Here is a 25,355-nt window from a genome sequence, read left to right as displayed (position 1 = left end):
TGGTGCTCAAGCAGCTCAAAGGCAGGTTCTTGGTCATGGTGACCCTGGCATTTCCCTCAGCTACTCTCCTTTTTCCAATTGGAAGACTGTCCACTTTGCATCCTTCCCAACCATGCCATATATGTAATTTCCTCTTCCAGCCGCACATAGGAGATTCCTGAGCAATTATGGGTGTCTGTAGATGTTCCTCCCTATTTCTTTTTGCACTGTCTTATCTGTTCTCAATCCAACAGTCTCACCCACAGTCACGGACTTCATCCTGTGGTCTGACATTGAGTCATTCCCATTCCTGAATAGCAGAGGAACAAGACTTGCCCTTACGCTGAAGGGTGGAAAATGGATATTACTCAAAACTGAGCCCTCTTCAGTCTTTCAGGCTTGAAACCTTTTCCTTTTTTGATTCAGGGAGGGAGAAAATCCCTCTGAGAGGCAACAGATGAAACCTTTCTCTGCACTGGCAGACCATTGTCTAGGGATGTTACCACTACTCATAAAGTATTTAATTTTATGAAAAAGCAGTATTTTTTAATACTCAGGAACTTCAGGTTCTATACTCAAAATTAGTTTGTCACTATTTATGATACCTGGGGTAAATTTTAGCATGTAGATTTTCCAAAGAAGCCACAGATCTTCAGTAAAATGGGAAAGCCAGCAAAGAACATATGGTTCATTTTGGAAAAGAAAATAAACTAGAAACTTAACTGAGGGTTAAAAAAAAACCAAAAAACCAACAAACTAATGCTGTCATCCCAGCACTGGGCCTTCTCCTGATCACAGACCAGTCCAAGAGAAATTCCAGGTTGAAACCTGCCAATTTATTATTTCCTATCTAAAAGGCGAATCACTGTTTTTCAGTTGTAGAGGAAGAATTCCTAAAAATTTTGGTGTGAGAGCACCAGGTGCAAAATCTTGAGAAGCACATTTGTTTATGACCTTTCCAGGACCCATCTGGGTTACACAGAAAGCAATTTTTCTTGAGGGATCCCTTCCCCATCTTAGCCAACCAGGTCAAATGGGAGCAGGACTGCCTGTCCAGGCAACCAGCTGGAAGGTCAGCTCAGATATTGGTGTGGTTCTTCCAAACAACATTTTGTACCTGGAAAAAGCACCTGAAAACTTGAGGACTGTGGCTTAAAAATTAAAACTTAGATTTAGGAAAAAGACCCAGAAGAACACACTGGAATTTCTACATAAGGCAGATCTGGATGCTTCTGTGCACCTTCACATCAGCCCATGCCCAATGCTTCTCTTCTGTGTTTACCTGTTCATGAATGTGTGTGGTTTATTCTTCCTTTTGCTTTCAATGCATTGGATTCCAGTTCATGATGGTCCTGTGATGTTTGTCATGTGTATCACTGGAAATCTAGCAGATTGAAATGATCATCTCTCAGCCGGATAACTTGACAGCTGGTTTCTGAAAGTGAAACTCGCGCAGGGGTAAAATGTCAGTGGCTTCAGGCACAGTTCAAATGACTGTTCATCCTTTACACAGAGTCCAGTTAATTCTCACAAAGAGACGTGCTTTCTCTTAACAGCTATTTCTTCCCAAGAGTAAAGATATATGGTCAATAGAACAACTGCTTTATCAAACGCAAACAAATTGAGCCCTTGGTCTCCATCTTATCATTAGTACAGTGTTTATCCATCCCATGTTGCAAGAGCATAATATGTTCCAAATTTGAATTCTTGAGAAAAAAAGGCCTTCATTGCCAATCCTTCCCCCTCCTCATGGTGAATTCTTTTGTTAAGAGCTTCAGGAACTGGAATTTCTCTAAGCAATTCCCTATCAACACCATCTAACTCTCCCCCCCACCCCCTACCCCACACACACATTTTGATTAAGTTACAGAAATCATGTGTTGCACAATGCAAAGACACTTGACTTCTCTGCTTTATAGTATGCGCAGAGGAAAACCCCTCTCTTGTTTCCCCTCATTCCAGTTTGAGCTTTAGACATTCCGGTAAATAAATCCAGCATTCACACTGGAGAGGAACATCAAACGTCTTCAAATCATACACACTTTTCTTCATATTTTTTACCAAAAAGGTCAATGAATGCTTTTTCTCATCTATGCCTTAGGGGGGTGCTTGTTACTTAATGTTTATTGAGTAATACCGTATTTGCTGTTCCTGGAATCTTCCCATTCTTGCAATGTTTTCATTAGTGTGAGGATATGTGCCACATTTCCTTAAATCTCTATTGGACAGCCAGGCAGGAGAGACACTGCAGGGTGAAAAACAGAGGGTTATAGTGAAAAATGAAGTTTCAAGGTTGAAAAACCTGAGCAACACAGAAACAAGACATAAGACCACAGTTTTCCTCCTACTAGTGGAAGACCTAATTTGGTTAGACAAAATTGACTTTTTGCCATTCTTTTCTTTCACCTCATGATATGGTGCTGAGTATGTGCTCCAAGCAGAGGGAATGGGAGAGAGGAGCTGCCACAGGTCAGCTTTGCACAAGGCTTCATCTTTGCTGAACCACAAAATGGCCTGAGGGTGAAAAATATCCTTCACTGTTTAACCTGAAGACAGCTGAAAGGTTCAACCCAATACTTTTGTTCGAGAGGGAATGAAACGAAATTTAGAGAAACACAAGGAACTTTCTGAGTTACACAGTCTCATTCTCTAGTTGGAACACAAAGCACAGAATGATTTTCAAAACTTAGATAAATAATTTGCTTTTGCCTGGAAGGGAGATAGGAATTACTACAATGTTGCTCTTAAAAAAAACACAAAAAACAAGAATGATTAATGATCCTTTTTCTATTGCAGAGAGGAATGTAATCTATGAACAACACTGCAGTTCCCCAGATTGCTCAAATGAAGTGGATTGTTATGTTTATTCTTAAAAATGTAACCTTTATTCCAGATTTAGATTCCTAAACCTCCAGCCAGCTGAGTGTATTAGTCTTATTGACCAAATGAAAAAGAATTCAAATATATCAGATAGTTCCTTCTGATCTAGATTTTTATAGGCAAAAACAAAATCACTTTCAACCTTCTTCAAGGAGGATAATAGTTGTTAAACTGAAGAAAGGGGGTTTTATATTGCAGATTTTTTATTCTTCTAGATCTTATCTGGCACATCTGTCATTTTTCAGCCTCCTTCAATGTCTCCAAGCATGGCTAGCAGAGCCAGACCCAATAAGCCATTGTGGTTCCCACCAGAGAAGTGCATCCTCTCAGTGACCTCCTGATGCACCCTGATTTCCCCTTTTGCACAACATGAGAACAGTACAGGCCTTTTTATTTTTTGCCAAATTGCCACATGAAGTCATCATACCCAGAAGTTAATCTATAATTATTTCCATTTCTTTCCCAGATTACCATGTTTCAGGGTGTCATTCCCATGAAAATGATGAATTCAATAGGCAGTGAGGTGGCAGAAATGAAGACCATAAAAATAACTTTAATCTGGGTCACTGAAGGAATCCACTGACTAAAGCAGAGTTACAGAGTGAACAAAGGAAATACTAGCTGAATCCCTACTTCCACTAATCTTGTCCAACAGCAACAGTCAAGAACATGCTAGGAGTCCCAGTCTCAAATCTTAACCTCAGATTTGTCATTGCAGAATTTAGATCTATTAGATCACCTTAAAATTCATGCACTTCAGCTAGACTTTGGTTCAGCAGCCAAGGGAACAGCCAAAGCTAAGCCATCCTCCTAACAGGCTTAGAAAAACAGGAATGATGCAACTCTCTACAGTGGTGGTCTGTGTTGTGCCTGCTGTAAAAAGGACCAGGACACTGTTCAACCTGTGCAGACATAAAGAGACTCACGCTAAAGCACAGTTGGTCTCTTGCAGATGATGCAAACTTAGGTTCACTGCATTCATCTCTCTGTCCTCAACAGCCAGTCCAGGGGAAGGATGAAGTTCTTAGTTCTTAGCTGGCATCTGTGTCTGATAGGCAGTGGATGATGCTGGTAGTCACAGAATCATGGTTCCAAGAAGCATGGAAACACTGGCAGTTCAAAACAGGTCCGTGTAAAGACCAGCTTCACTCTACCTCCACACTGCAAATTCACCGTGCTGGAAGAAGAAGCACTCCAGCCCCCAGACCAGCAGGAGATGCTCCAGCTCACTCCTCACTCAGAGAGGAAGCCAGGGAACCCATGGAGACAACACACCATGCCTTGTCCTGCTCCCACACCCCTCCACCTTGTGCCACAGCCCCAGTGGCTCTCTGCCCACAAGTTTCCAGCCACCTTCACATTCCCCAGTGCAACCCACCTGGGGATTTGAAGAAGCCAGGGCGATCCTGACAGAGGCCTGGGCAAGTCTGGGGATCTGTCCCTGCGTCCCCAAGCTGATGGGTGCGGCGGTAGTCTTTTCACTAGGTGGAGCTAGCGGATGGGTGCTGGCAAATCTGTCCTCCCTCCCGGGGGCGCCATTCAGCCAGTACCACATGGAGAGGAAATGTGATCCCATGCAGGAGCCCCTGGCTCCTTAGGGCACATCTAAGAAAAGGAGAGCTTTTGTTAAGTGCGGAGGAGAGAAGGGTTCAATGACTAATGTTTTGGCTGATGCAAATTCAGAAGAATATGTGAATGAAGTGTTCACAGAAGTACTGGAGGCAATGGGTTCAAAGGAAATTGGGGGAAAAAATAGTACTGCTGCAAAGCCAGATGCCTCTGGTACAGGAGGAGCCAGACAGAGGAAGAACCAAAATGGTGCTGGAAACACTGCTGCCCACAAATGTCCCAGAAGTGATGAGGTAAACTCTGGAGTAAATTTCCATTGTCTTCCAAAACCAAAGTAAACATTTTGGGGGTTGCTCAACGTGAGCTCTGCATGGACAGACAGAGAGCAGAGGTGCAGTACAGGCCTGTAATAATGCATCTGATGTGTCCAGAGATTGCACCCAAGTTCAGCCACGTTTAAACCTGTTGCATCAGAAGGTGCAGAGGTGGTGGACCCACAGGCCGTCTCCATCCATGGCTCACAACAGTGTCATGTGAGGCAGGCTGGTTAAACACCCCAGTGCCACCAAGAGTACACATTGCACACCTTCTCCTCTTAGTGCCTCTTGTCCCAACCATCCCTGCTCAACACCCCACAGCCAGGTGTCCCTCCCCAGGTGGCTATTCCCTCCACCCCATCTTCCTGCTCCCACTGCTGGCCCAACACCCTCTTCTTTATGCTGGTGCTGCAGCTGATGCTTCAAATCACTCAGCAGCTTGGACACTTCCATATTGCTATCGCCACCACTGATGTAGATCCAAACCTCTGGGCCGTGCTGAGGTTTCAGCCCTCCTGCTTTTGTAGTACTTTGATGGGTAGTTACCACACATTTCCACAGCTTTTGTTCATTATTTCATAACCTCACTAATGCAGACATGGTCTGATATGAAAATCGATACTGATCTTTGTTGAAGTCTATTTGCAGAGGTAAAAATGGAAGCCATAGACATGACTTAACAGAAAACCAGGTGAAAACCTGCAACATGAATCAGAAAGGTGAAACCGGTAATCAGCTTGAATAAATCCCACTTACTGTCCAAGAAATCTGTTCTGAACACTTTCTGACTCATTTGTTGCTGTGACCTCTCTCTATTTTTTGATGACTTATGAGGAAAAGTTAAAATTGGTCAGGGACTATAAATCAGTAACTAGTTATAAATTTAAGCATCAACACATTGCTGATCACAAAAGACTAGCGAGTACTCCTGGGACTGTTTTTTCTCAGATATTCAAACACCTTTGCGGAGTTTGGGAAACAAGTTGGCATTTTATCAAGGACATGTGATATGCTGGGTTTTAGCCAGACTTCAGTGAAATGCACATTCAGCTTCAATCCTTTTTTACCAGATTTTTGCTTGTTAGTTTTGTTTTCAAGTACACGCCTCAGAAAGGCGAAGTGTGTGGGTGGCTGTGGGCAGAAGCGTGCTGTCCCCGCTCCAAACTGCAGTAGCAGCTTCATTGTCAGGTTTGGTTTCCCTCTGTTCAGGGACATCTAAGCTTCTTCTGCATCACAGCTCCACAGAGGAAAACCAAGTCACTCTTTGACACGATATCTTGGAAGTGGTGGAGTTTGGCTGTAGAAGCTGATGGCTCTTATTTAGGTGCATCCTGCAAATACCAAACCTGATCGTCACTATCGATGGCTCTCTGCCTTATCTGCAAAGCAAACTCAGGTCTGGCAGACCTGGAGTGAAGTGAAGGTGTCTCCCTTCAGTGGTGGAGTCTAAATACAAACTGGTGTGATTGCTAAGCTCAGCTTGCTAAGCCTGCATATCCCTGCTGGGCTTACCATCCCTGGTTTCCATCACAGAGGCATTCCCACACCACTAAGCATTCTGCAGTGCTGATGTGTTCCTAGAAAGCATTTCCTGGAGGTTTGAGTCCACAGGGTTACATCCCCAGTCTGTCTGCTGCTTCTATGCATCCCTCTCCTCCCCCTCAGAGAGGAGATGGTAGTGCAGTGACAGGGGGTCAGGAAGCATGGGGTGATAATGCTTCTGTGCCTCTTACAATTCCCTAGCCCCCCCCCCAAGCTGTAACATGAGAGCCAATACTTTTCCAAATGGCCATCAGCACCTGCAGACGGCCACAGCCCTGAACAGTGGGTGCAGTCCAGCAGCCAGAAGCACCTGTGGCAGTGCTGGGCGCCCACTGCCCCGCTCTGGCACTGAGTCCCCAGCATCTTGCTGGGATACAACAATAGCCGAGCCTCTGGTGCCTGCTGAGGGAAGGCGGGGGCTGGAGCAGGTGACACGCTTCACACTCCATGCTCCACTGCCAGATGCTGGCAGACCCACTTCAGGCTGTCCCTTTCCACGTGTCCCCTCTCCCTTTCTCGCCCGCGGGACAGCGTGATGGCATTGTCCCCAGAGCCCAGGCCTGTCGCTATTAGTCCCCTGGCATATGGAAGCTGCAATGTCCCAGGGCGCCACTGCCTGCGTGCGGGGCTTCCCTTCTGACACTCCTGCATTCAGCCTGGCCCGCGCCACCATCGCAGGGGGATTTTTACAAAGGGGAGAATGCTTCCTTTCAGCAGTCTGGGGTCAGCGCGGGGCTGCTTCACTCACAGAGGTCAGTCATTAGGATGCTCAGAGATGGCTGGGATGCTTGGGAAGGGCACAGTACTCTCCACCCCCCTGCTTCTCCCAGCGCTGTGCATTGTCACGATGATAAATGAGAGAGTGAGGTGGGGAAGCTCTTGACTGCGCGTGGCCTGAACCCCTGGGGGTTCACAAACTACTGCAAAGCGGCAGCTGATAAAATGGTAACTAATTCAATTAGTGAAATTTAATTTAGGTGGGGAGCGGATGGTGGCTTTGCCAAGACCATATGGGAAACCAGTGGTGTTTCCATATAGAAGAACTTAATTTAAACAATGAACTCATGGGTCTTCATAACCCAGCAGCCAAAGAGCCCCCAGGAAGCCCTGGAAGGAGTTGTACTGATTAACCAGACAAAAGCCTGGTGAGTCCAGGCCAGGAGGGAGGAGTAAAGTGGGAGCGAGTAGCAAAAATGATCCAGGTTGTGAACGTGGCTGAGTTGAAAGAAATCCCTCCCAGCATCAGAAAATAGTGTTTATCTCCTCACATATCCCCTGCCTGCTTCCTCCAAGCAACGTGATCCATGACTGAACCCCTGCAGCCCAGCAGGAGACGGCGGGAGGCTCGGACGTGCGAGGTGAGAAGGAAGAGCTGGATACGTGCTCCTCATCAGTGGGGAAACAGCTCCACGGAGAAATGCCAAACTTCTGCAAAGACTAATTAAAGTAAAAGGCTTCCTGTCCGTCACAGCCCTGCGCCGCTACGCTCCCTCCAAGCACCTGCCTTCAGAGCGCCTGACCTTTCAGGGTGGGAAGGCTGGCTGGTGTAGTGAGAGGAAAAAGGGGAGACTCGTATCACAGGCATTTTTGGGAGGAGAAGTCAATGGCAGAGATAGGGGTGAAGAACTGGCAGTCGGGAAAACGGGGGTGGGGAAAGACTCCCTGTCTGCTCTAGGGGAATCACACTGCAAAATCCTTAGATCATAGCAAACCTCACCTTTTCTAACTGGAAAAGGATGCAAAAAATAAAAGGGATTTTTGGTTTGATTTGGAATTGAGCCCCTGCAAAGTTTGGAAAGAGTACTGTGACAGAGTCCTGCTATCGAGCACCTTCCTGGCACTGAAACTGTGGATGCAAATCTTCATGGAAACTAATTTCTAGGTTTGAAAACCTGGGAAGTCCTGCTCAAAAGACTGGCCTGTTTCTCCAGTTAGGAAACAGAAGCAATGCCACGTGATGAAGACAGCTGAGCACCGCAGACAACTTAAGTAGCAAATATCAGACATTTTGAGAGAAAATACTTATGAAGAAATGCACAAATAGTTGCCCACAACTGTATTTCCAAAGCATCAATGCCTTTTGGGAGCAAGCAGGGCCCAGCAGAAGGCTGAGAAAACTCAGGGAGAAATTCCAGCTCCGTTCCTACCGCAGCTTAGGTTCATATGGAGAGAGCCCACCCTGCTGCAATAGCCGTGCACTGAACAGCCCTTCTCCAGCATATGGCTGACACCCGGTGGGACAAGTCCAAGGCAAAGCAGGAGGATCCACATGCCTCCAGGCCAGCAATGAGATGGTGCTCTGCCACTGCCTTGGATAGGGAGGGATCTGAGCGCTCTCCCTGGACAAAATGTGAGCCCGAGAAGGAGGCTTTCCACAGCTGAAAAGAGGGATCCAGGATTTTTAATGTTTGTTGTCCAGTTTTGTCTGTGGAAAATTAAGAAGCAAAGACATCTGGTAAACTGTGAGACAATATAAGCAGGCTTGGGTAATAACCACAAATCATGCATTCAGCAGTAATCCTGGCCCTCTGCACTCACTCACTAACATTGGACTGTTCTCTTTGTGGGTTGCTGTTTGGACACTAGTCAAAGGCAATTTTTTTACAAAGACATAGGCATTAAGAAGGTTTTCATAGGGTTTTTTTTTTCTGAAGGGGAGAGTTAGAAAACATAGAAACTTCTGCAAACCTTAAATAGCTTTTTTTGCTGTTCACTATTTTGCTATTTGCTCCCAAAATAGCTAAAATGAACAGCTCTTCAGCTCTGTTGTGTCCCACAGGGAGCTTGGCAGACAGGAAAGGACAAGCCACCCTTGGTGCTTACAGAGGCTCCACCACATGCAAACAACATCTTTCTTTTGTACTATTTAAGTGCTCCCCTCTGCCACCCCGTGTGGCTTCCCAGGGATATTTTCTCCCATGTGTCACTGAGCTGCAATGAGCCAGTGCCCAGAGGAAGCCAGTTGCACATCCCACACACCACTGCAGCGCAAGTGGGGCAAAGACTGTCACAAACCATGCTGAGATACTCCTGCAGGAAAAGGTGAGGCTCAACAGAAAGGTGAGGAAAGAGATCAAAGAGAGGTGCAAAGGGTGAAGAAAGGAATTGTTTTATTTTCCATTCCCCATCTTCTCATTTGCAGAGAACTCAAGTCGTTAAACACTAGTGGTATTGAAAGCTGTGGCAAGATCTGACATTGCAGGGAGGATGAGGTGGCAACAAAGGCATACTGCCCTCAGCCCCAGCATGGCTTCTCCCAGCACCTCCATCCCCATCTGTCCCCTGTGCACAAATATGCCCCTGTTGTGGCTCTTCCTGCTACTGTATTCCTTTGCCAGCCAGATGCAGCTGCATTAACCCTCCCTGGGCTTCAGGATGGAGAAGCTTTTCCAGCTTCTTTATCCACCTATTTGGGCTCAGGAGTCATTAGTGCCAAGCAGGTAAGGACACAGTGATCAGGGTCTTCATTCATCACACCTAACTTCACATCTACCATGGAGGGCCTTCTTTGAACCCCTTCTGCTAGGGGCACCACAGAAGAAGATGCACAAGAGAGCTGAGACTTAAAGTTATGGAGAAGGATGTGGAGATGCAAAGAAAGAAGGAGATAAGACAAAAGATGTGGCACTAATGCATGAGAGACATTAGTGGCTGAATTAGATGAACGCCCATATGAGTGGGCAGAGCAGCAGAACTGCAGGATTTATGCTCTTTCACGCCTTGGGCTGTTTAGGTACCCAGCTGGTCACTATTTGTGCTGGCTACTCTTGTTCACAAGGGCTAACCTGGCTACTCAGAGTCATCAGAACACAAAGATGTGGCTATCAGTTACTTGCTGAAGGAGCAGATGCTTACATAGGGATTACATCCCCAAAGGAAGCCTTGCAAAGAGGAGTCTTCCTTTGAGTGAGCTCATTGGCATCAGGGATGTTTTTTCAGGCAGAAATATTCAATGCACCTGCAAGGCACACTGCAGGGAGAAGGACAAGAGCTGTCCTTCTTCAATGTAAGACTGATGAAGAAGCACCGCAGGTGCTGTCACAGGTGAATTGGGACAACATGTCATGGGATCACTTCCTGCCATGTACAGACAACGAGAAAAGAAAGAAGAAATATGTCACTGAGATGGAACCAAGGCAAAGGAAACAGACTGAAGTTTGTCTTCAGCTGCTCCATTCTGGGCTTTGAGTAAAGCAGCAACTGGAAGGTGGGCAGCTCTTCCTGGACACCCAACAGAACCTGTGTGAGAGCATGGGCAATACTAACAAGTAACATGATGGATTTAACATTCACAAGAGAGCAAGGGAAAATCCAGAGCGGGGCTTTCTGGAGTTTGTTTCTTTTATGCACCACTGGAACCAGGGAATATATCAATATGGAAGTTTAGAAATGGGCTGAGGTTTCGCGGAACTTGCATCAGAGTGGCCCAGTGCCTAACACTACCGTAACCCGCAAAGGTCACACACTGAAGTGCTGGTTTCAGACAGTGACTCTGGGAATTTCAGAGAGCTGTTTAAAGGAACACTCCAGGGGTTGGCTATGGTACTGCTCAGGCTGAGCAGGAATTTCACTTCACCCCACAGATGCATAAAAATCAAATTTTTTTGTTTGTGAACTATCTGTGACAAATGCAGAATTTTTGTCTAGTCTCATGAACGTTTTTCAGAGCAAGCTATAAACTTCCTTGGCCTGTGTGGGGAGGCATAAACTTTCCGAGATGGCTGTTGATGGAAGTGTTTCAAGTCTTAACTGGATTCACTAAGTGAGATACGGGAAAAATGAACTGAAAAAAACCCTTTTCTTGTGTGCGGTATTGACCAGTCACCCACATCAACACCAAGAGTTCTCAATGGTGATGCACCAAGACAGTGCCCGTGCTTGGCTTTTCTGGAGCACTGTACACCATGGCATGAAAACCTGCATTTGAGACACCCTGAGCTCCCTGAGTCAGGCTGCTGCATTTTTATTGCATCATCACATTGAGCCTTCCTCATAAGAAATGAGATGTCAGGGTGCAAAACTGCAGCAGCACTGGTGCCTTTGGTATCAGAGTGAGCGTGTGCTGTGGAAGTGCAGAGAAGGCCAGTGCATTCACAGAGAAAAGAATAAATGACACTACAATAGGATTTGGCAACAAATGTGAAGCATTGTTTGCTCTGCTGTTGCTGGAAGTGAAGAGGAAGGCAGAGTTTCTCATAGAAAGGTGACATTTCGTCTCAGTTCTCTGATCCAGATGAAAAACCAAGAGAAGAACAGGGCTATACCTTAACCACTCCATTTCTCCGAATTGCATTGGTTTGGTTTGCATTTAGCTGCATCAGAAGCTAGCTGTTTTGTTGTTTAGCTTCATCATAATCTATAACTTGAAAGTGATGGGTTCTGCTGGTCAAATCTCTGTATTAGGTATTGCTGGCAGCTCTGTCCTACCCTACATGGCCACAGCCCTTGACGTGGTGTCCTTCCTTGGGTGGGAATCCAGATTCTGCCTGTAAGAACTGCAAATTCAAGTAGATGGGCTCAGATAAAGACTATTGATGAGTACGCAGAACTGCAGATGTAGTGTTTTAGGCTGCTAAAACAAGGAAGAAAAGATTCTGCATGCCTCAGTTAGTAATGTCTTATTCTCTAGCAGGGCTCATTCGATCTAGTTTGCACCATTCAATCTAGGCTTAATATATGTGTTTACACACCTCCAGTTTGATCCACCCATGTGTCTGTCTTGTTCACGGCTGGAAAAACCCTATTTTTATTCAGGATCTCCACTCAGCCTGGCAGGCTGATAACTCTTGCATAGTGCCTTTGCAGGACAAGAATCAGTTTAATAAAACTAGAACTTTTCTTTCATGGAAACTGCGGGTTGGGTAAGAGTCACCACCACAGCAAATTCCCCATTTTGAATGGCCTGTGTAATTTAATGGCTTGTTTGAACAGCTCCAAAAGCCTGCCTGATCCTGACAGAGCTGTGGCTAAGCAGCCAGCATGGGCTGTGAGAATGCACAGAGGGCAGCAGAGAGAATAGGCAGGTACAGCTTTCCCACAAATGCCCTGTGGAGGACGGGAACCCTTCAGGATGGGCCACGTGTACTCAACAGCCTCCATGTTATGGCCAGGCCTGCGTGCCTCATATTGCCTCTATTAGTGTGGTTTAAGATGAGCTTTCTGAATGCAGAAGACACGATCCCTGGCAGCCATATTCATGGACTCAGTGTACACATCCTTGCCTTTTCTGATTTTAATGAACAAGGGTATTGCCAAGTGACTTTGTTTTTTTAAATGGCCACCAGTGACAGAAGGCAAGAATCAAATTCAGGTATCTTAAGAAAACTTAACTTGATCATTGTATTTTAGGGAGACAATTGTTTCCTAGTGGACACAACCATGATGACCCATAGACCACAAGCTGCATGTGCTCTGTGCTTTCCAGGTAGTCTGTTTTATTTCTGTACAACATGTGCCTGCATGGAAATGCATGGAATCCATCTTCTTGAAGGACTCTGCTCACTCTTTGTACTGAGGGGACTTCAGTACTGCACATCAGCATTTCTCTGTGTGCCCTGTCTGGAGTTCCCAGACCTGGTTGTCTGTCTCCAGGCAAAACAAACCTTGCACGTGTTGCAAAACCTTTCTCTTGAAATGACCTCACCACTAAACAGCAACAGCTCTGGTGTGATGTTCAGAGCATTTCCTGAAAGAAAAGGACATTGTCATAGCCAGGGACTTGTACAATGCACTCCACAAAAGGAGGGAAAGAAAATAAATATAGAAAATTGAGGAGATATTCAGAGTTATAAGAGACAGGACAAAAGAAAAGCTTCCAGGAAATTACTCTACAATGGGGCTAAATTCAGACTCCTTGGTCCAGAACACTTATTCAGGCATCCCCCTCGACTAGTAAATGATTTAATATCTAAATAAAGCCTTTAGGTTGTTAACTATGGGCCTTCAGTCTTGACAGTCTGAGCCCAGTTGGGTGCATTTAAAGCATCCTTCTCTGCAGATATTAACAGACATATTCTGTATTCACACGTTCATATCCACTGCATGCATAGCCAAAGGAGATGTCAATGCAGCCCAAGCCCATTTAACACTTTGTCATTTGGTCTAGGCCAGTCATCTTTGCAGTGTCCAAAGTAAATGGAGGGAGAAAGAGAGGTATTTCCAAAGGATAATTCATTCCACCCCAAGATAAATGGTGTTAGCGGGAGGAGAAGTTAAGCTGCTGTTTGAAGATGCCTCCTCACAACTGACTTAGACTAAACACCTATCTGCTATATAAAAAAGGGATGAATCCTACCATCACAGTCTAAATCAATAATACAGTACAGATGTGCAGAGCAGTAAGTGACCAGATGGTGAATTTGTCATAATACAGTGTAGTTTCTTGTAATATAAATAAGGACTGATGAAATAGTTGATTTGCTCAACAGACTGCCTCAGCTTCATTACAAGAACTAGTCTGGAGCCACTACAATTTGTCACAGGGCCCTACATATATTTATAGAAAATATTATGGTCTGGAAATGAAAGATTTTGTGCAAGCAATAATTTTTGGTCAATTAATCTAAGGTTCTCTGTTCTGAAAAAGAATCCTAGCGTCCATTTTTCCCACACTATGTGAAGACATTATATTTAATGTCAAATTATATTTAAATGAACAAAACCACTGCAAGACTACAATACATTAAGACTACTAAAGATAGCCTTTCCCATGTATTCCCCCGTGCCTCAGTAGCAATGGTTTTATTTTGAACTAGTAAAGCAGATTTTGGTTCCAGCCTCTGGATCAGAAAGCTACCCAAATGCTGCAACAAAACTATTTCTAGTGCTGTGGGGTCCCTGAAAATAAAGAAGAGGGTGAAAATTAAAGAAAAAATAAAGGGTCTGTGTGAATCATTCTAGCTGGTGGGAGCAGTTCTTTGCTGCTTGAGCATGGGCAGCCCACAGCCAACATCTCCTAAGGCAGGACAGAACTGAGATCCAGACTCATGATTCACTGCATCTCCCTTGTTACCCAAGGCAGAGGCATGGCAGATCCCGTTGTCTCCCAGTCCCTCAGCACACATCTGTCCCAGTGCCCAGCTGCCCCACAGCTTGGGGCAGGCACAGTGACCCCAAGACCTGCTGACCCCACTGTGAGGCAGACAGAAAGCACACACCTGTGATGCCACCAGCTCACACAGATGTGGGACAGAGAGCAGGGCCAAGCCTGCTGGAGAGTGAAGTCCCAGCATGGGTGATCGCACACAGCTGCCAGGAGGCCTTCTGGAAGGTTGCCTCTAAAGCACCAAAGGGGATGTCCTTCCAGAAAAGGTGTGCCTTCTGTGGAAGATTGTCTGTGAACACAATTCCTGGTCACTTGTAAGCAGCAAACACCAGCGCAGCTCTGCCCCACCATTTGAGGAGGACCTCTGGACAGCCACTTACAGAGCCAGGTCCCTCATAAATGCACCTTTCCCAGGTCGATCCTGCTTCTGGGAAAGGCTGCAAAGATGTGCATGCTCATACAGCATCCACAGAGAATCTTTTTTGATGCATGCTGTCTGCCCAGGCACTTTTCCAGTCAAGGAACTTTTTCCAGCTGTGTGGAAAACCAGTAAGAGCAGGCATTTATCCAGCATTTTCAGAAGAAGTTGTCCCTGTGTTAGTAGCTGGCATTGCTTCAATAAAGAAACATAGTTGTGAAAACGATGTCAGAAATCTTTGGTCTATTAATCATTTAGTTTACATAACTTTGTAGCTTTTTGAGGTTATATGCAATGCCAGAGCTCAGAAAAGTGACTCTTCATGTGGAAATGCAAATTAGTAATTCAGGTAATTGACGACTGGATGTCCTGAGTCACAGCAGTGCATCCTCCACGCCCAGCAGTGGCCTACTGCTCTTGTTTTGGATCTAAATAGTCTATCCATTCAAATGTGGCCACTCTTTCATCCCTCTCTGTCCCCCCTGTGGAGCTGTTCTTCCTAATAGCCCAAAGGGGAAGAGCCTAGAGGACTGTCATGGGGCTTAGAATGAAGATGTGTTGGAGATCTCAAAGATAACATTTGAAAGTCAGGGGACATCTGGGCTACATAACAGTGACTGTCAGGACTAAGGCCCTCCAAAAGCCACTCTTGTCCTGAGGGCAGCTCCCACTGCTCTGTTCAGACCATTGATCTGCTGGCATTGGTGTCCCATCTCTGACAGACCTTGAAAACTCTCCCAGGAAGTACTTCATGAACTTTGGTGCTGTGTGATGGACAGTTCGGGGAAACAATTTTCTTCTGTCCAGAGGATGCCTTGAAGGATGGTTTGCCTCTAGCCACAGCATCACCAAAGCAAAGAAAGGACCTGGGTTTGGGTGGGTTTGTGTGTCTCTGGGTATGTATCATCTTGGCCTGCAAGCTTCTCTGTGGCAAGAAACTCTGTAGCAAGAGGGCTGATGAGGGATGCTCTGAGGGGTGGGATTTGGATGGCGGGAAGCAGAGAAATGCAAAGAAAAGGATACAGAAGAGCCAGATTCCCCTGGTAAAAGCACAGAAGGGTCATAAATGGCTGGTCTGATTATTTCTCCCAATTCATCCCTGATCTTTATCTGTCTTAGGTACATTTAAATGAATGTCTACTCTTCCAATTACCTCCTGCTATCAAGAATTTGGTAAATTAGAGACAGAAAATACCTTGAGAAAAACTGGCTTAGTCTCAACCCAAGTAATACTCTTTTGGGCACTAGTTTCCAAGAGAGCAGTTTTAAATGACACCAACACCTTTCTCCTCCTGAAATTTTCTCATACATTGCATGTCAGATGTCAGGACAAACTGTGAACCTCCATCACCCATCTCAACACACCCTTTGCAGTCTTGCAAACAGTCCAGTCTATACTTTCATATCATATATCTAAGCTAACCACAAAGTACACAAATTATAATTAACGTAATTTTCTTCCGCATGGCTTCAATTCCCTTTTGGTGGAAGAAAGAGGAAAGTCAGGCAGTGTCTGTCCCTGCAGCTCCCTTAACATTTTTACTGCCATGGTTTTACTTCTTTTTCCTCCATGTATTTTGCTTTTCTTCACACCCCTGTAGGCCACAGCCAGCATGAGGGGCCAGGCACAAGGCTGCAGAGGTTTAGACATGCCACAGCAGATGAACACTTCAGATGTGACTGCTTAACCTCCCGCAACCTGCTGACACCACACTGCTTCCTTCAGGGAATGTGGGAAAAGGGAAATGACTCCTGCTCTGGTCATCCCATTTCAGCAGCCAGCCAGCTGCTCCCTTGGCTCTCACATACCCATGTGAAAAGGATGTGCTCCCAAACCGGCTCCCCTGTACCGTGAGCCCAGGAGGAAGGCAAGCGAGGACTGACACCACAGAGGTGGTTTCTCCACTAGCAGTGTCCCCTGATGAGGGCCAGCAGTTTTCCCTTGATGAGGGCCAGGAGTGTCCCTGGGGCTCCCTTTTACAGATACCAATAATCCTTGAAATGGTTAAAAAATGTATCTTGAAGGGGAAGAAGCGCATCCTTCTTTCCTCCACCTACAGAGGCAGAGCCCACTGACACCTTCAGTGTGTGAACCAATACCACCTTCCTTCAGGGCTGTCCTCCTGGGCTTGCTGTACTGTTCCCAAGAGATCCTGGAGCATGGGAGCACTGGAAAAGTTGAACTCAAGGCTGCAGCCAAAACCTTTCTCTCTGGCCTACTCCCCCTCCTCTCTTGCTGATCCTTCCCAGACCCCAAAGTGTGGTCTGTGCATTTCCCTTCTGAGATGGATCACTTTTTTATTAATTTTACAGTAAATCGCTTCCCCACTTCCTTTGTTTATGCTAGGTGGATTCGGTGGTTTCCATCTCTGTGTGACGCAGCTCTTGGCACTGGAGCACACACCATACCATCACTCCATCGTATTCTGCATTGTGGGCTCTCCTGAAAAGAAGGTAAAAGGGCTGGTTCCACACTGCCATTTCCCTTCACCCTCCTGCACCAGTTCAAATGGAAACTGCAGCGTTGCATCCTCAGCCCTCCTTCTTCAAGCAGGACAGTTGCAAATGCTCATGCAGCACAGCTTGGGTGCATGCCTGCCAGGGAAGTACCACAGCTTACCGAGTACAGCTGCTCCATATCTTGTCTGCTTCTAATGCCACAAATCTTGCTTTCCATTTGGAAGAACACTTGCAGAGGAGTAGCTGGTGGCATCCCCCAGTTTCCTCGGGAGAAGCAAGGGGGATATCTGAATCCAAGGTTGAAGGGTGTACCTGCAGCATTCTGGCTGTGAGTAAGCTTGAGGTCATGAGTCTGGTCTTCTTACCATGCAGACACCCTCTGAGACCCCAAAGTGAGCAGCCACAGCCTCAGACCCCTTTCTCCCTCACAGAGCACTATGGGTACCGAGTGGTCAGGCACCATAGTGACAGAGGGTGCACCCAGACTGTGAACAGCAGAAATGTACAGCCAGGAGCACATCCTCACTTTCCCCAGGGCTGGAAAGGGAGAGGGAGGAATTTTGACTTCAGTGTCATAAAGTAAAGTAGTCAGAACTCAGATGCAGATATTAGTCCAGGCCTTCCTAAGGGGCTGGAACAGGCAGGGAGCAGGCAGTGGAATCAGCCATATCCCCAGGCAGACAAACAGGTGTTGTGTGCTCCTGGGGGTGAATCACAAAATTACCATGTAGTCCTTTATCCTCCAGGAAAGTCTCTTCCTCAATTCTTACCTCTCTCACACTGTCAAGTATCACTCCAAAATAATAAGAGAATAATAACAAATGCAGAGGATTTAATATTAATTGCTCCAAAATAATAATAGAGCATACTTTTTGCCACCCTGAGAGATAAAGCAAGTCACCACACTATCAGCCCAGCAAAGGCAGCATCCTCTCCCTGCCCTCCTTCTCCTCTGCCCACTCCCCCTCCTCCCAGGGCTTTGGGCTCCTCTCTGAAAGCAAACAGCTGGCTGTCACTTTCTGAATTTCTTGGCTTTTTGTGGCTTGGGTCCCAACCTTAATGTCATTTCAGTGCCATTTTTCTTCTGTGCTGAATAACAGGTCTGGAAATCTCCACCTCACTGCAGACGGCCTGTGTGGCAGTGATCCTGCTGTGCCCATGCCAGGTGCCTTTGTTCCTAGGGACTTGGTCAGTGCCAGTCTCCGAAGGCACCCATTGGAGCAGGTTAAGTGTCTCCATGGAGATCTCCCCAGCTCCCTCTCACAGTCCCTCCCTTCTACAGCTTTCTGTTTATTGTAAACAGCATCCCCATCTTGGCTGGGGATGGTAGCTCTCTGCTTCGCCCTGATCACCTGCCCACCCAAGTTGCCTCCTAGCCTGCTGTTGCCTGGGAAAACAGCAATGCCGTCCTTTGAAAATAACCTGCACATGGTGGAGGGCTCTTTTCATTCCTGGGTTGCTTTTTCTTTCCACACCCCTATAATGGGATTTGCCTGGATCTCTCATGGCAGCTGCAGTGTCACTCCACCAACAAGGGCTGTGTGTTTGTGCATGAGGGAGAGTTTGTAGGAGGGAGGCTGGGGGCTGCAACCTCTAAACACTGCTCCTTCCTCCAGCCATATTGTCTCATCACAGGAAGGGCACTGGTATGCCCAAGCCTGGACTGTTGAGCAGCTCTACAGCCCTTCCCCTCACTCACATCCACAGCATGCCTTGATCCCACCTGAGCAATTGGGAAATTTCCCCAGGTCTCCAGGATTCATCCTGCTTTTTCAAGCTCCATATAGTCCAAAGGTCCCACCTCCCATCCAGCATCTTCCATCCACTGTCTGATGTCTGCTAGAGATGAGAGAACTCCATAGGGAACAGCATTTTTTTCCATGATTCCACAACGGCAGTACAAATTGCCTTAGTATGGTCACAAAGACTACCCTTTGTGGTGGCCTATTAACCCCAGGATTCTGTATGTTCCCCTTGTTCCCTCCCTAGCCCTGGCCACTCCCTCGGTTTCTCCCTATTTGCTTCTGTACCCCAACCCCGCCCAGGGACTGCCCTTGGGCCCCTGACAAAACCACCCCACACCCAGACCACGCTGTTCTCTCCACCTCGGAACAACACAGGGACAAGATGTGATTAAAGCCATCTCAAACCCTCATGAGAGACCCTTCTCTACCTTCTTTACCACCACTGCATTGTAACACTGCTGGCTGCTGGAGCCAGATCATGGGGCTGTCTGAAATGGACTCCAGGATGCCATCATCATCTCCAGGGTTTTTTAAAAGAGATTTGGGGAAGAATGGAGAAGCAAATGCACCCATGTTCCCTCCTGATCTATCACCCTACTCTCCGATGCAGAAAACTGGTACATCCCCTTTGTATCACTACAGTTCCTCTGCTCCTGACACTATTTTGAGGATGTATGTTCATATCAATAACATTCCAAAACAATTTCTCCAATCTGACAGAAACAGACTTTTCCCTGACATGCCTGTGCAATAGCACCTACTGCTTATTGCAAGGGTATTTTCTGTACTGATCCCCAAGGCAAGCTGCCTCTCCCTTTCTGCAGGAGCACCTCTGACAATCTCATTTCCCTGTCCTTCTCTCCCAGCTGCAGTTTTTGACATGAAGCTATGGTGGGGGAGCATGCTGGAAAGAGTATGTGCACCTAATGTTCAAGTTGCACTTGGTCTTCAGGTGGCATTGAATCCATCACTTCATTGATTGGTGCCTCAGTTTCCCTCACTGGAACAAGAAAATGTCACTGGTCTCCTTCCAGAAGACATCCCTTGATGTCTTTAGCAAAATACAAGCTGGATAAGTCTCTGTGAATGGATGAGAAGTTGTATCTGTAGCTTCCTATAAGAGGAAAGGCAGTATATCTTTGGAGTTTGCCACTGGGACAGCAGAAAGCAAAAACCTCTAAAATTATCCTGAGACAGAGTTTTGTCACCCAACTTGCTTAGAATAGACCAAATCAGTAATACTAGCCTGACTTACCATGCTCCCAGCTCACCCTGCCTTGCAGCATCCAGCCAGATCCTAGGGATGCCTGTGCTGATTTTGACCCATGGGCACGTGTATCTGACCTGCACACAGGCCCCAGAAGTGGAGGTTCCTATGATCATAGAGCAGGAGAGAGACCTGTGCAAATTCCTGTCCAGCAGCCAGCAGGAGGAGGACCCCTCACAATGCCTGGCACACACCACATGTCCCTAGACAGAGTATCACACGTGTAGGAAGCACTGCATAAAACATGATTATGATAAAATAAATACTGTGACAGGGATTAAGCCACTCTGGCTGCCTCTGAACTGGGATTTGCACAGAAACTGATGCTAACAGAAAGAAATTGAGATGGAGGAAGGAAGTCCTGGTAGCAAAGTTCTTCCTATGGAACAGTTTTAGGTCTTGAAGAGCCTATCCACCTTCAACAGCTGCCTTCAGTTGAGTCAAAGACTCCTTATTTCAGGTTTTCTGTGACTAAAAGGTTCAAGAGTAGGTTTATGTGCTTCAAAGTTGCAGAGGTCCAAGTGCTGCAGGTCCCACAGGGGTGGTGGGTGCAGATCACAGTCTCTCATCACTATAACAGGCAGATGATCAGAGCTTCTCATACCACTGACAAACCTGGGGGTAGTTCTCCTGTCCTGCAGCTTGATCAGTCTTTGGGGATACACAAAGAGCTTAGGCACTTACACAGTGACTCCACACCCTTTGTTCCACCAACAGGCATCCCATTTCCCCCAGGACCCTTGCTGCCTGTCAGCCCCTCTGTAACATCTGCCCTCCAAGAGCTACAGATGCTCCCATTCAATGCAAAAAGGGTCACCAAAAAGACACAAAACCAGAAACAAATCATGCAGAGAAGCTCCTCCAAATCTTTGGGGGAAACACAACACTGCTTTTGGAAGAGTGATGTAGGACAGTCTTTCTTCCATCCTCACATTCTTGCTCCTAAAACACTCTCACCATTAAGGTTAGGATTCCAGGGAGAAGAGAGAAAAAAAAGAGATCTTTCAGTTTCTTTCACCTTCAAGTCAAAACTAAACTTCCCTACTTTTATCGTTCAAGGCAGATTTTTTTCTGGCCTTTAACCAAGACTTTTTGCCTGATCTGTACTCTGATCTCTGACATACAGTCAACGTGTTCAGTGAAAGCTGCATTTTACTGTTAACCAATGAAGGCTTTAAAAGCAGAGTGCTTGGATGTCAATAACAAAGAAAGCAAGACCGGGAGTTTCACAGTGTCAGAAGTTTATTTTTGAACATTAGCTGTCCAAACACTTTTGTTGGTCTGGAGCAGTCCTTTTTTTCTCCAGGGAAGTCCAAGTCCATAATGATAGAGCTCCACATACACTCCTAGGGCTGCTCATACAGCATAAGGTCTGCTCAGAAGACCGCAGTGCATTGCACCTCAGTGAGCCTGAATGACGTAGTCCTTCAAGTTCTGGATGACACCCAGGACAGTCAGAGTCTTCTCTGCCCTGGTGCATTGTGACTTTTCCATTACCTCCCCTCAGGAGAGCAGCACTCAGTGGAGGTGGAGGAAAGCAGGACAGCCAGTGCTGACAAGTACAAACATTGATGGCTGGCAAGTCACTTAAGGCAGGCCCATGGTCCAGTGCCTGACTGGGTAAGAGTCTTTCCCAGCCCGTTTTAATGGAGGGTTGTTCTGCCAAATGCATGAGCCTGGTTGAGCCAAACTCCACTGTTTCATGAAGCAATCCTGTCCATTGCATGTGGAGAATTATCACCTCCAGGCAGAGAGAAAAGGTTGTAAGAATGGACATAAAAGTGAAACACGGGTACCAAAAATGGTGAAAACTTATGAGCTCACCTTGTCCTTCTCTCACACCTAGTCAATACAGGATTGTTCCCTCACTGACTCCAGAACAATGCCACTTAACCTAGATGCAATCATGCTGCAGGAACTGCCAAACACAATGCAATGAAGACCAGAGAATGAGCTCATATTAGTTAATCCAATTCCTGCAGTAAAACAATCCAGGGCTCTGATCTCTGTCCTGCAACATTCTCCTGAGCCAACCCTTTTCCAAGCCAACCCTTGAGTGTGCTAACACTCAAACACAAGCTGGAGCCACTGGTAGGCTGCTGAAATAACCTGGAGCTGGGAAAATGCAGCAAAACAATATGTTCTTTCTACTAAAACTGTTGCTTTGTTTAGATGGGATCCATAAACCTTGTTATTCACAAACATTCAGGGAGCAGAGCTTTATTTCCAAGAATGCTCATGGAAAGGAAATCCATTGTGTAGGCCAACATGAATAGACCCTTGGTGTGCAGTTTTTATGGGAAGCATCCAGGTGGCTAGTGAGAAAATAGCTTCTTACCAAGTAAAGCAATGCATTACAGCTATGGATGATTCCTGAGCAGTTGGAAGACATCCCCACCTGTGAGGCACACGTCACCCCAAGAGGAGTCTGAAACAATGCCACACAGCAAGCACATTGCAGGAGCTGCCACCCCCTCCACCAAATCCACCATCAGCCAAAGTGTTCGCACTCACTGTTTGCAAGTCATTGCAGAGCCACAAAAACACACCTAGACAGTAGAAAGGAGCGTCCTATATATTCCTTGGACTGGTATCTTACAGTGCCTTATATGTAATAGACCTTAAAACAAAGGGTTAAAATTAATTGTAGGGTCCACTGAAACGCTTTCCTGGAAACAGCCTGAGCAGCAAACCTATCTCCTCCTCCTTCTTAAAATCATGTAGCTGATAAAAAGCAGAAAGTCTTTCATCACTATTTTGTATGCATAATTAGGTTTAGTTTGCAGAGCTGTGAGTCCTAAGTTAGCAAGTGCACGTGCGCACGCACAAACACACAGAGACCTTGTTCATTTATGTGACTGGTACCCAGAAACACAATTCCTCAGCCAGAGTTTGGGTGGAAAATACGAAAATGCATTTTGATAATATTGATGCTGGAATGTAACAGCATGCACAAAAATATGTCCACCAAGTGCAACACATTGTAAACAGGAGAAGAAGTAAAATAAACAAATACAGGTAATTTCATCTGGGTCACAAGTTGACTCAATGTGACATTTCCTTTTGTAGTGAAGAACATTGTAGAAAAGAGAGCTTATTTATACATACTGGAATATATTTGGGTAGGGTTTTTTCTAGCTCTCTTGGTTATTTTTGAAGTAAGCCTAAATGTTTAGAGGCTTTTCCCCCTTTCAAGATCAAGATTTTCTTTCTACTTGATCTCACATAATCATAACTCATAGTTCTGCATCCTTAAAAATGCTGTATGGCTGTGAGCAATGACCTCACCATGTGATCTCGCCCCAAAATCAAGAAAGAGATTAGGCTGTAAGCAGTAGCTCTAACTTCAATACTACCAGCTATTTAAAGGCATATGAAACACCATCCATTTCTCCCATGTTTGCTTTCTTCTCCTGAGTGATGCTTTGCAGCTGTGTCTCTTCCAGCAGCAAGGCAGCCAGGGCTCCCTGGGGAGCCCATTTACACTGCTGCTCTTGATGGGCTAAAGTGGGAACACGCGTCCTGTGTCCCTGGACACACACGCTCACACACACTGCTCTGTGAAGCCCTGTGGGTGGTTTTCATGGAAGAGAAAATGCTGGCTAAAGTTCTTCTTGCTCTGTCTGCCTAGTACAGAGTGAATGCAGTCCTGGTCTCAGATGTGTCCCTTGTGCTCCCTGAGCTGGACATGGTGCCATGGTCAGGACTGAATGCACACATGGGGATTGCTGAGCTGGAGATTATGGAGCAGAAGGGCTACAGTGACAGCTCAACTCCTTGTGCAGGTTTCCATCCAGAGCACTCAAAGCACTGTGCACAGGGAATAGGAATCACAGGGAGGGAGAGGGAGGGAAGGAGGTTGGCCTAGTCACTGAACAAGACAGCTGGCTGCAGGGTACATGTTTGGAGTGCCAGATCAGGCTAGAAGCATCACAGCATCCTACAAAGTCACTCATTTACCATGACCAGCAGGGTATGGCAAGCACAAATAACATGTGAAATCCAACTGAGAAAGCCAAGCCTTGCTCTGGGCTGAGCACCCCTCTGTGGCCCTGTGGGAAGGTGCCAATGCAAAGCCAAGGCTCGCTGTGAAATATCATGTGTGTCTGTGTTGAAGGAGTTGGAGAAATCCAGAAGGAGGCTTTTTAACAAGGAGATGAGGGAACAGCAAAAGCAAGCAAGTGTCCAGAGCTCCTTGTCCACACAGACTGACACTGCAGCACTGAGCAAATGAGATTATAGTCATCAACAGCTCATCAGCCCTGTGACAAAGAGAAGAGTAATCACCTCTGCGTAACAAACACAGGACCTGAGACAGGGCAAGTGCAGCTACACCAGTGGTGGGAGCAGCATAGCAAGCCTCTGCCCTGGGTCTCCGGGGTTCACATTAAATGGGGCTGAGAACAGGCAAGGCCATCCATCTGAGCCAGGCAGCAACAGTCACAAGTAGAGAAGGAGACAGGAAGAGGATCTGCACTTCAAGGCTCTTGGCTGTGCATTACCAACTCAACTGTTGTCCACACGACTCCCTGCATCATCCCTGGGCTTCTCCTTGTGCCCCTGGCAAGGGTGTCCTCAGGCTCAGAGCTCACTGTGCCTGCAAGATTGGCAGGAAAGGCTGACCTAACCCTGCACCAAGCAGGCCCTCAGACCTATTGTCTCGAAATCAGGGTAATGATGGATGCCTAGGATGTTTCATCATTTCCCAGCACTGTTACAAGGCCCACATTTAAACCTCATCAGAAACATTTTGGTTTCCTTTCTGATTTTTATGTATCTGGAGTTCTGGCTATACCCCCTCCAGCCTTTGTTCTCCTGTTATTAAAAAGTGTTAAATTTTTCAGAAAATGAGTAGTGCTGTAGGACAGACCTATGAACCTCTTCAAGCGGTCTGAACCTCTTGTATTAGCAGCAAGACCTCAGTGAGGTGTTTGCCACTTGGGACATGTCCTTCACATCCTCTCTATGCCTCTCCACTATCCACCCTCCATTGCTCCCTTCTCAGCTTTTTCCCACACTTGCCATGTGGTCAAACAAATGAAAGGCTGGATAAGTCAGCAGTAGAGAACAGGGTAATTAGCTTCTGGATGCGTTTGACAAAGAGGTTAGGACAAGGAGGTTAAGAGACTGGGAG

The sequence above is a fragment of the Corvus cornix genome, chromosome 5 (assembly GCF_000738735.6).
Source record: "Corvus cornix cornix isolate S_Up_H32 chromosome 5, ASM73873v5, whole genome shotgun sequence".
In the NCBI taxonomy this organism is placed as follows: domain Eukaryota; kingdom Metazoa; phylum Chordata; class Aves; order Passeriformes; family Corvidae; genus Corvus; species Corvus cornix.
This window is presented reverse-complemented; position numbering follows the sequence as displayed.